The sequence below is a fragment of the Bos taurus genome, chromosome 13 (assembly GCF_002263795.3).
Source record: "Bos taurus isolate L1 Dominette 01449 registration number 42190680 breed Hereford chromosome 13, ARS-UCD2.0, whole genome shotgun sequence".
Lineage (NCBI taxonomy): Eukaryota > Metazoa > Chordata > Mammalia > Artiodactyla > Bovidae > Bos > Bos taurus.
Window position 1 is genome coordinate 72,103,419 of NC_037340.1, and position 11,276 is coordinate 72,114,694.

The following is an 11,276-nucleotide window of genomic DNA, read 5'->3' on the forward strand; positions in this document are numbered from 1 at the left end:
CACTAAGGTAGCTGCTTCTAACACACTGTATTTACCCAGGCTAATCCATTGGTAATGCCTATGTGCATCAATAAGCAATTCATACCATGAGTGTGTTCTGCAGCTCACTTAAGAGTAGTACAGAGATCTGCCACTCTAAATGGTGCACTATCATGGAATGGATTTTTTTCAATACCAACTTTTTTAAGGAAGTAATTTTTTGGTTTATATAACCAACAGTCCATAAAAAATGTATTTTAGAGCTCTTAAAAAACATTTTAGCACTTAGTAATTACCAGTTTACACTACAGTTTTTCTTTTTTGGTAAAGCTGTACAGCTTGAGGATCTCAGTTCCCCAGCCAGGGATAAAACCCAAACCCTTGGCACTAAAAGTATGGAGTCCTAACCACTGAACTGCCTGGGGATTCTCTAAATTTTGAGCTTTTTGAAGCAGCAACCACATCTTGAACTTTGTGTCCCTAAAGCCATGTATGCTTCCATTAATTGAAAGGGAGAGTAGGTGCAGTTGTGTTTTGTAGTTAGTCTTCTAGATCCTAAGTAGCTTGCTTAGATTTGCCTGTTTTAAAACAACTTCACACATGGGCCCCAGTGTAGTAATTAGTAAAGTGATTAACTTAAAGTGAATAGGGTTCAGAAATCAGAAAGTGAATACAAACAGGTAATAAACAGTAAATTCCATCCTTGACCCCTTGAAGGAAGTCAGGATTACTATTTTGAGATCATTACTGTGGAAATTATTGTATTTGTAAGGGAATTTGTTAACAGGCAGGATTTAAATCCTGCTTCAGTTCCTAACAGCCCTAAAGTGTTGGGGTTTTTTTTAAGCCTATTTCAGATATTCAGTTCCTCTTAGTGAAAAAGCACAGAAGAAGCCTGAATGAGCAGGCTGCTTTTACAGTTGTTTCGACAAAGTTTCAAACTTAAGGAAAATTTGCACTATAGTACAAAAAAATTCTATTCCCTGTGCCATTTACCAATAATACTTCGTTTTACTTACACTGTTCCTGAGCCATCTGAAAGGTAAGTTAGAGACGTGTTTTATTCTTAAGACTTTGTGTATTTCCAGGGATGTTCTCATATTAACTATAGTGTCTACTTATCAAAACCAGGAAATTAGCTTCGATATGATCTTGTCTTTTCCACTATGTTTTGTCAGTTGTCCAATAACGTCCTTTATATGTATTTCCACTGGCCTAGGATCATTTGCTCCTTTTTGTTGTCATGACTTTAAACTGGAACAGGTCCTCAACCTTTCTTGACCTTGTCATTTTTGAAGAGTAAGGGTGATTATTTCGTAGAAGTTCTCAATTTGGGTTTGTCTGATGTCTCCTCATGATTGCATTTTTGGCAGAAATATCACAAGAATGAGATTGTCTTCGGTATATCTAGTGGTACCTTGTAATAATAACCCGAGTCACTTATATAAAGTCACTTTTTCCCTTTATGATCAGTAATTTGTGGGAGGTAACTAGAGCCTATTAAATATCCAGTTCCTTTCAAACTGTCACCCACTGTTAACATTTGTCGATTTTCTAAGTTCTGTTCATTGGCATTTCACTAAGGTGGTGCTTTGTGTGGGGGGTAGCCTTAAAGGTCAGGAGAAAAGAAGGGGTGTTTGGTTTTTAAGAGGAAGTTGAATCATTTTGGAGTCTGAGAACGTTGCTGAAGAGAGCTTGAACTACATCAGTTTGTACTTAATAGCTGTGAAAGTAGGACAGTGGTGGTTCTGGCCAAGGGCCAAAAGGAGCTAGAGGTAACTTTTACATACATGAGAGGAATATGCAATAGAAAGCAAGCTGTGTCCTCAGCTATAAAAGTGTCTTCTAATACTGTAGGTAGTAAATGCTGTTTTCAGAGCGTTTGGCACAATCACTTGTGAAATAGTAGCTGCTTTTATTGTAAAACAGTACAGGGACTTTCCTGGGGGTCCAGTAATTGAAAATCCATCTTCCAATGCAGGGGACGTGGGTTTTATCCTTGGTCAGGGAACTAGGATCCCACAGGCCGTGGGACCCACAAGTCAACAGTGGTTAGGATTCCGTCCTTTCACTGCTGGCTGATGAAAAATCCTACAATCAGGAATACCCAGCGAGGGATCATTTAAATTTGAAGGAGAGGGACTTCTGGTTGTCCAGTGGTAAGAACCCGCCTGCCAACGCAAGGGACACAGGTTCAGTCTCTGGTCCAGGAAGGTTCCACGTGCTGTAAGCAGCTAAGTCAGCACACTGCAGTAAGAAACCTGCGCCCCACAATGAAGAGTAGCCCCCACTCAGTACAACCAGAGAAGTCCCACAGGCAGCAGTGACGACCTAGCACAACCAAAAACTACAACTAAGAAGGAAATTTGAAGGAAAGATAAAAGAGTTTTAGGGATAAGCAAAAGATAAAAGTTCAGCATCACCATTTTGGATTTTCTGACTTCCAGAACTAAAGGATAATAAATTTGCATTTTAAGCCACTTTGTGGTGGTGGTTCTGCAGCAGTTAAAAACTAATAAGCTTAATTCAGAGGTTCTTTTCCCCCATTGGGTTTTCAGCAGCAGCATGAGACATGAATTCTACCAAATGTGTTGAGAACAAAAGATATTTAGCAGGGTTGGAGTAACAGAAATAGCTGAGGCTCTGGCCCACACAGAGACAAATTTTCCTAATGCTTGCAAATACAGGCTTCAGTTACAAAGCTAAAATGTAAATTTTGTCAGTCTCGATTCTTTGGAAAGCATACACCCATACACGTTATGTCCAGGGGGAAAAGTAGGACCTGAAGGAAAGAAGGACTCAATTATATTTGGAAACTTGGACCTCCCCTGCCTTTTCCACAATGGGACCCCCAACTATATAGTCAGGTGGTCAGGGGTGTCCAGTCTTTATACAAGGGATTCAGTTTAAACTCCCAGTACTGCATGGACCCAAGATCCCATCGCTCGCAATGTGTGTGTGATGAAACCCAAATCCCTGTCCAGTAACCACCTCCAGGACAAGAGACGTCAGGCCATCCCCTGGTTCCTCTGTTTCCATCTTTGTTTCTGGCTCCTGATTGCTCTTGCAAATTCAGCCATAAATTTACTCTTTTTCCTTCTTGGCTTGCTTGGTCCTTCTGCTTGTAATATTTTATCCAGGATTTGGGTGTTTTTTTTGCTAGAAAGTGCTCCCTATTAGCAAAATGTGCCATACCGTTGGAACCAGAAGTGTTTTCCTATTTATAAAAAGGGTGCATTTTCCTAAAATAAGTGCACTGTCCCAAGGATGAATTAAAATCTGTAGGGACAGAAAGGTGTGGGCTGCTCACTAGCAATAGTTTTCTCTCTGCTTCTGTTCACCAATATTTCAAAAAATTCGAGGTCCATCCAGTCTTGACTACAGACTTTCAACCCTAAATATTCAGTGGAAGGACTGATGCTGAAGCTCCAATACTTTGGCCATCTGATGAGAAGAGCCAACATTGAAAAGGACACTAATGCTGGGAAAGATTGAGGGCAAGAGGGAGAAGAGGGTGACGGAGGATGAGATGGATGGCATCACCAACTCAACAGACATGAGTGTGAGCAAACTCCAGAAGATAGTTAAGGACAGGGAAGCCTGGCGTGCTGCAGTCCATGGTGTCACAAAGAGTCATAGATGACTTAGCAACTGAACAACAGTCCACTCTTGAGTAGTGAGTTAACTTGAAAATAGTGAAGGCTATTAAAACTTGTAGAATATGGGGTTGTCACTTGAGGGAAGAATAGGACTTCATCACTTTCTCTTGAGGGCAGACTGGACCAGCAGAGCAAGCTATGGTTACATTAGAGGTAGAACCTTCCCCAAACACATCTACTTGGAAGAACTCTCCATCCCTGAATGTGTTCAAGGAAGCAAGCCCACCAAAAGTATCAAGACCACCAAAATACTGTTGAGCAGAAAATATATTGTCAACTCAGACCTGCATTCTTTGTTTATTCCTACATCCCACTGGCTCAGATTCCATTAGTCTAAAAGATACATTCCTGATTGAGAAGCTATGTGTTTGTGTGGTCCCATCACTTTCTTTTAGACTTCTGAATACCTAAAATAAACCTTTTGGAATCTAGAACAAGCAGTCTGGGTAAAGATGAAAGAAAAAAAATGAGTGGATGGGGGTGTTGTTGGTGTGTATAAAGAGACTTCCATTGTTATGGCAACCAGCTTCCTCAACTGATGCAATTCTGTTCCCAATAATACGAGTTTTTAATTAAAATTTGACACTGCAGTGAGGAAGAACACATGTAATGCGTTGGTGTAGCAACCGGAATAAAGTCTGCATAAATTTAAACCTGAGGATCACAACAATTTGTGGAATTTGCCTACAATTAATTAGGAACCCTTTTCTCCTCTGCACTGGAGGTTGAACCTGGTGGCCTGACCTTTAACTGTGACCTTAGGCCAGATGGACCTCAATATCCTGTTCTGTAAAGTAAGAGATTAATGAGGGAGTGGACACAACTCCAGACTGTACCAGGATCCTTGTTTTCCTCTGCATGCAGTCCATCAGTCAACAGACATTTACTGAGCACTCACTGAGTGTCCAGCTCTGTACCAGGTGTTAGGGATACACCTAGGTTATCGTGTTTCCTTCCATTTTAGAGCTTGCAGTCTCTTAACTTCTCAATTACACAAATGTTCATGAAGTCATAGCTGCCATATGTTTAAAAGGTGTTTTATGCTGCTGCTGCTAAGTCGCTTCAGTCGTGTCCGACTCTGCGACCCCATAGACGCCAGCCCACCAGGCTCACCCATCCATGGGACTTTCCAGGCAAAAACCAATAACGGAGATTTGATTAGTTCGATGAGCTAAGGAAACTGAAGCACAGAGAAGCAACGATTTGCGCAAGACAACACCATAACAGTAACCCATTCAAAAAACAACAAACAAAAACCCTTTGCGGTGAAGTAGGTGACAGTCTTTACAAATAGAAAAATGGAGGACCAGGAGGATTAAGTGACGCGCCCCAGGTCACACCACAAGCCAATAGCAATGGGGTCAGGTCATCCAAACTCTGGCGCCGCTGATGCTTTCCTTTAGGCTATGAGAGCCAAGAACGGAACCGCACCTCGCAGGGGGCTCCGTTCTTCTGGTGGCACGGCCCTCCCTTCACCCTCCCTGAGATGGTTTTCCGATGTTCTCTGGCTCGCCTATTTCAGGTGAGGAGCAGGCGCCGAGGGAAGGCGTTGGACAACGAAGCGACCCAGCCGGGGTGCGCGCGGGGAGTGCAACCTCGCTTTTTGTCACTGACCACTCAGTTCAGGAACCCACCAGCCTCTGCCGGCTCCGTTGTCCCCATTGCGTGCTGCTAGCTGTGAGGTAAGGAGTTGGGGACCGGGAGAATCTCGACCCGCCTCGCCCGCGCAGCAGTCTAGCCCCGGGGCTAAAGGACACTAGGCCCACGCAGCCGTGGCCTGGCAGGAAGGCCCCCGGCCCGCGCTCCCCAAACCTGCTCTGTGCGCGTTTTGCGCCCCGCGTCCTGCGGGAAGGCGGGCCCGCCCCCCTGTGCGCGCAGGCGCGCGCCGCGCGGGGCTCGGACCGCAGCTCGGCGCTGGGCGGCCGCACGCGGGCCTTGCAGGTAGGGACCCCGGGGTACGAGGCTCCGCGGCGCCCGGCCCCGCCCCGCAAGGCAGTGCTGGGGCCTGGGACCCCCGGGCGTTGCTCCTCCCGAGCGCGAGGCGGGGTGCACAAGCCCGGGAGGAAGCTCGGGGAGCCGGCGTGCAAGGGGATCTGGGCGGTCGCGGGGCTCGAAGGCGAGGCGAGCGCGTCCGCCGTGCTGCTGTTGGAGGCAATCCAGAGGGTAGGGAGGAAGGCGGCTTGGTTTTTAGAGAAATGCAATCAATTAAGAGTTGTTCATTAATAAAAGAGAGGGCGTGGAGGGCGAGGGTTTGGTTTTCTTAGGAAATGGGTAATTTGGCAAACTTTCTCTTTCCTACCGTTGATTTCCAATTTTTATAACGGAAAATTGAATTATTATTTTGCCATAAAGGGAAAAAATAAAAAAGAATTCCGCCATTTTGGCGTTTTAAAAAGTAACCGTTCTGCGGGGCTGGCGGATCGGTGACCGCCCCGCCCGCCGCCGTCTACACCAGTCCCGGGAGGACTCGGAAGGCGGGCGGCGGTCCCAACCCTGGAGACCGCATCCATCCCTCCCGCGTTCCAGCCGCAGCTGCAGCGGGGGGGCGGGGCCGAGGCCCCAAGTTTGAGGCGCTCAGTTTTGCTGGGGTTCTGAGTGTGTGTCGGGGATTATCTGTCTGGGGCGATAGCGCCCCACCTTCCACACCTAGAGTAAGAGCATTTATTGAGCGTCTGTTGTATACGAGACCTTGATGGGCAAGGGATACGGGAAGTCTTGGCAGACAGACCAAGAGACAAACATTCACTCAGTAAATATTTATTAAGCATCTGCTATATGCCAGACACCAATTTGGGTTGGGGATCCAACAGTTGTTTTAGGCTGGGTTCCCTGGAAACAAGACTCTGAGAAGCTTTGAGTGGAGATGTATTAGGGTGCCCTTGGTGTTGTCACCTGTAGGAGAGGAAAGATAGCAGGGCGGTTGGGTGGAGAACGTTGAACTGCTGATGCAGTCTTAACAGAGGCCTCCACCTGTCCCAAAAGAAGTTCTGGAGGGGAGATGGCTCTGCTGAGATGCCCTAGACAGAGGCAAGGGGGCAGGCCTTTATACCTCGGGTCCAGGAGAGGGCACTTGGGCGAGGCAGCTCCCCTGGTTGAGGGCAATTCAGAGAGGAGATGACAGCTGAGGGCTGCCAGTGACAACCTTCACTGTATCCCCTCCTCTTCCAGCCTCTGAGAGACACAGAAGGAGGAAACAGTACTCTAGCCCCTAGGGCAAGAATGTCTAAGCCATTTATGGGTTTCAGAAACCTGTGTTTCTTATGTTATTGATCACTCTTTACTCCCACCTCTTTTTCTTTCTTTTTAGAAATATTTATTTTTTTGGTTGCACGAGATTTTAGTTATGGTATGCCGGGTCTTTAGCTGGGGCATGTGAAATCTTTAGTTGCAGCTGTGTGGGATCTAGTTCCCTGACCAGGGCTTGAACCTGGGCCTCCTGCATTGGGAGCACGGAGTCTTAGCCACTGGGCCACCAGGGAAGTCCCCACATCTCTCATTCATTCATTCACTGACTAGTTTTGAGTGCAGTCTCTGGATCAGGCTCTTTAATGCTTTGTTCTGTCTCGTGGAAGAGAGACAAGTTAATGCATAGATAGACTGTGGTGGATAGGCAATGGCACCCCACTCCAGTACTCTTTCCTGGAGAATCCCATGGATGGAGGAGCCTGGTAGGCTGCAGTACATTGGGTCACTAAGAGTCGGACACGACTGAGCGACTTCACTTTCCCTTTTCACTTTCATGCATTGGAGAAGGAAATGGCAACCCACTCCAGTGTTCTTGCCTGGAGAGTCCCAGGGACGGGGGAGCCTGGTGGGCTGCCGTCTGTGGGGTCGCACAGAGTCGGACACAACTGAATCGACTTAGCAGCAGCAGCAGAGCACAGCAGAGAGAGCTGTGTGTTAACTTTGTTTGGGGTGCGGGGAGGATGTGGATTCTGGGCCTTTCAGAAAAAAGGTATCACTCAAGCTGAGTCTTGAAGGATGATCAATAATTTTCCAGACATAAGGGATGTAGAAATGGACCAAGCAGAAGAATCAGCACCTGCAGAGGCCACAAAAGTGGTGCTCTGAAGGTGTGACCAGACTGCAGCGGGGGAGTGGATGGATTCCTGGTATCTGGCTCAGGCCTGGGAGCCATGTCAGATTGGTGGTGCTGCTTTGTGGACCTAGTGGGACAAAGCTTATGAAAATGCTGTGTGAGCTGCAGATTTGGGGGTTGGTAGTGGTAGAGGAGCGGAGAAGGCAATGGCACCCCACTCCAGTACTCTTGCCTGGAAAATCCCATGGACAGAGGAGCCTGGTGGGCTGCAGTCCATGGAGTCACTAAGAGTAGGACACGACTGAGCGACTTCACTTTCCCTTTTCACTTTCATGCATTGGAGAAGGAAAGGGCAACCCACTCTGGTGTTCTTGCCTGGAGAGTCCCAGGGACGGCGGAGCCTGATGGGCTGCTGTCTATGGGGTCGCAGAGTCGGACACAACTGAAGCAACTTAGCAGCAGCAGCAGCAGCAGTGGTAGAAGAGAAGTGCATTCAAATCACAGAGAAAGTAGTTCCCAGGTCTCAGAAAAAATAACCATCTAGCTGGGGAAAAACACAGTTGGTATTGCTAGCTAGGAACCCACAGCCACATGCAGTGGGTCTCAAACATCACAGGTGCCCTGGAGCCTCTCCCCTCCTGTGCTGGCAAGGACTTGTCTTCTAGAATTATTCTCTTTCCCCTGCTCTGTCAGTTTCTCCCTCTATAGGCTTATTTCCATCAGTTACAAACAAGCTGTATAGCATCTTCTATTTAAAAAAGCAAAATGGGGGACTTCCCTGGTAGTCCAGTGGGTAAGACTCTGAGCTCCCAATGCAGGGGACCTGGGTTCGATTCCTGGTCAGGGAACTAGATCCCACATGCTGCAACTAAGACTGAAGAGCCCGCATGCCACAACTTAGACCTGGCACAGTCAAATTAATTAATTAATTAAATTTTTAAAAAATAGTTTTAAAAAAGCAAAATGGAGACTTCCCTGGTGGTCCCAATGCAGGGGACCTGGGTTCCATCTCTGGTCAGGGAACTAGATCCCACATGCTGCAACTAAATAAATAAATATTAAAAAGCAAAACAGGGCTTCCCTGGTGGCTCAGTGGTAAAGAATCTGCCTGCCAATGCAGAAGACAAAGGTTTGATCCCTGGTCTGGAAAGATCCCACATGCTGCAGGGCAGCTAAACCTGTGCACCACAACTACTGAGCCAGTGCCCTGGAGCCCCAATGCCACAACTACTGAAGCTCCCAGAACTAGAGTCTGTGCTCTGCAGTAAGAGAAGGGAAGTGGCAGTACAGACCCCCAACACGGCAGTGAGAAGCCCAGACTCTGCACCTAGAGTAACTCCCACTCAGGATAACTAGAGAAAAGTCTGCAGTAACAAATACAAAGCCCAGGAATAAATAAGTACATAAAATTTTAAAATAAATAAATAAAAAACAAAACCAACATCCTTTCCTTGAGAACTCATCACTCTCCAAATACTGTCCCCCACATCAGTGTTCTTTGTATCACAACTCCTTGAAAGAGCTGTTAGTCTCCACTTCCTTTTCTCCCATCCCCTGACAAGGACCAGTTCTTACTGTCAGTTTCCCCACTAGCATGCAGACTCTATAACAGAGGCTTCTGTGTCTTCTGTTCACTACAAATTGCATAGAAAAGTGCCTGACACATACTAGATGCTCAATAAATACTGAACTAATTGATGATTTCTCTCTGGAACCCACTCTGATCAAGTTTTTATGTCCACAGCTCCTCTGAAATGATGCTTGTCGAGATTTCTCATAATCTCCTTATTGCTAAAATGGTCAGCTCTCAGCCCTCATCTGACTTGATCTGCTAGTGGTATTAACACCATTGAGCAGTCCCACTTTCTAGAAACTTTCCTCCAGAAGCTCAGATGCTTCTGGATATTCTTTCATCTCATTGCAGGCTCTTTCTCAGTCTCTGGCTAGATCTTCTTCCTCTTCCCAACCTATTTTGATGAGCTCCAAGGCTCCCACTTTTTTCTTTATACTCGGTTCTATGATTTTTCCCTGCCATCTGTACAGGATGGTTTTTAAATTTACATCTCCAGCCTCCACTGTATCCCTTACTTCTAGAATGTAGGCTTCATAAGAGCACTTTCTCTTGTTTGAGACTATTCCCAAGGCACAAAATGATGATGCTGACTCCCAGTTGGTCCACCAGTGTCTGCTGGGAAAAGGACAGAAACTTGAACAGAAGGGAAGTTCTCTCAACCACCCTCCCTTAGTAGATCTTGAGACAGAATGGAATTCTTTCACGAGTAACCATATTCATTCCTAATGACTGCCAATGTTTTGAATAAAAAGATTAGTTAAAAGGAATTAAAATGGTACAACTATATCAGCTGTGCAAAGCAAAATAATTTGAATTTAGAGAATGCTATTTTATAATTTTTTTAAAGGGGAAGTACTAGGGAGAACAAACCATGTGTGTGTGTGTACGTGTGTGTGACGCACTCAATGGTGTCCAACTCTTTAGGACCCCACAGACTGCAGCCCACCAGGCTCCTCTGTCCATGGGATTTCCCAGGCAAAAATACTGGAGTGGGTTGCCATTTCCTCCTCCAGGGGATCTTCCTGACCCAGGAATTGAACCCACGTCTTCTGCCTGTTTCTCTTCCATTGGCAAGCAGATACTTTACCACTTGAGCCACTTGAGAAGGGGGAACAAACCTTGGGTTTTTGTTTTTGCCACGCTGAGCAGCTAGTGGATCTTAGTTCCCCGACCAGAGATTGAACCTGGGCCCACGGCAGTGAAAGCACCGAGTTCTAACCACTGGACCGCCAGGGAAGTCCCCGAACTTTGGTCTGAATGTTGCCTTAATTAATCAGGTTATATCTCTAAGCCTTTGCCTACTTGAATATTCACTCTCTATACAACATTCACTGGATCATGGAAAAAGCAAGAGAGTTCCAGAAAAACATCTATTTCTGCTTTATTGACTATGCCAAAGCCTTTGACTGTGTGGAGCACAATAAACCTGTGGAAAATTCTGAAAGAGATGGGAATACCAGACCACCTGATCTGCCTCTTGAGAAATCTGTATGCAGGTCAGGAAGCAACAGTTAGAACTGGACATGGAACAACAGACCGGTTCCAAATAGGAAAAGGAGTATGTCAAGGCTGTATATTGTCACCCTGTTTATTTAACTTATATGCAGAGTACGTCATGAGAAACGCTGGACGGGAAGAAACACAAGCTGGAATCAAGATTGCCAGGATAAATATCAATAACCTCAGATATGCAGATGATACCACCCTTATGGCAGAAAGTGAAGAGGAACTCAAAAGCCTCTTGATGAAAGTGAAAGTGGAGAGTTAAAAAGTTGGCTTAAAGCTCAACATTCAGAAAACGAGGATCATGGCATCTGGTCCCATCACTTCATGGGAAATAGATGGGGAAACAGTGGAAACAGTGTCAGACTTTATTTTTGGGGGCTCCAAAATCACTGCAGATGGTGACTGCAGCCATGAAATTAAAAGACACTTACTCCTTGGAAGGAAAGTTATGAGCAACCTAGATAGCATATTGAAAAGCAGAGACATTACTTTGCCAACAAAGGTTCATCTAGTCAAGACT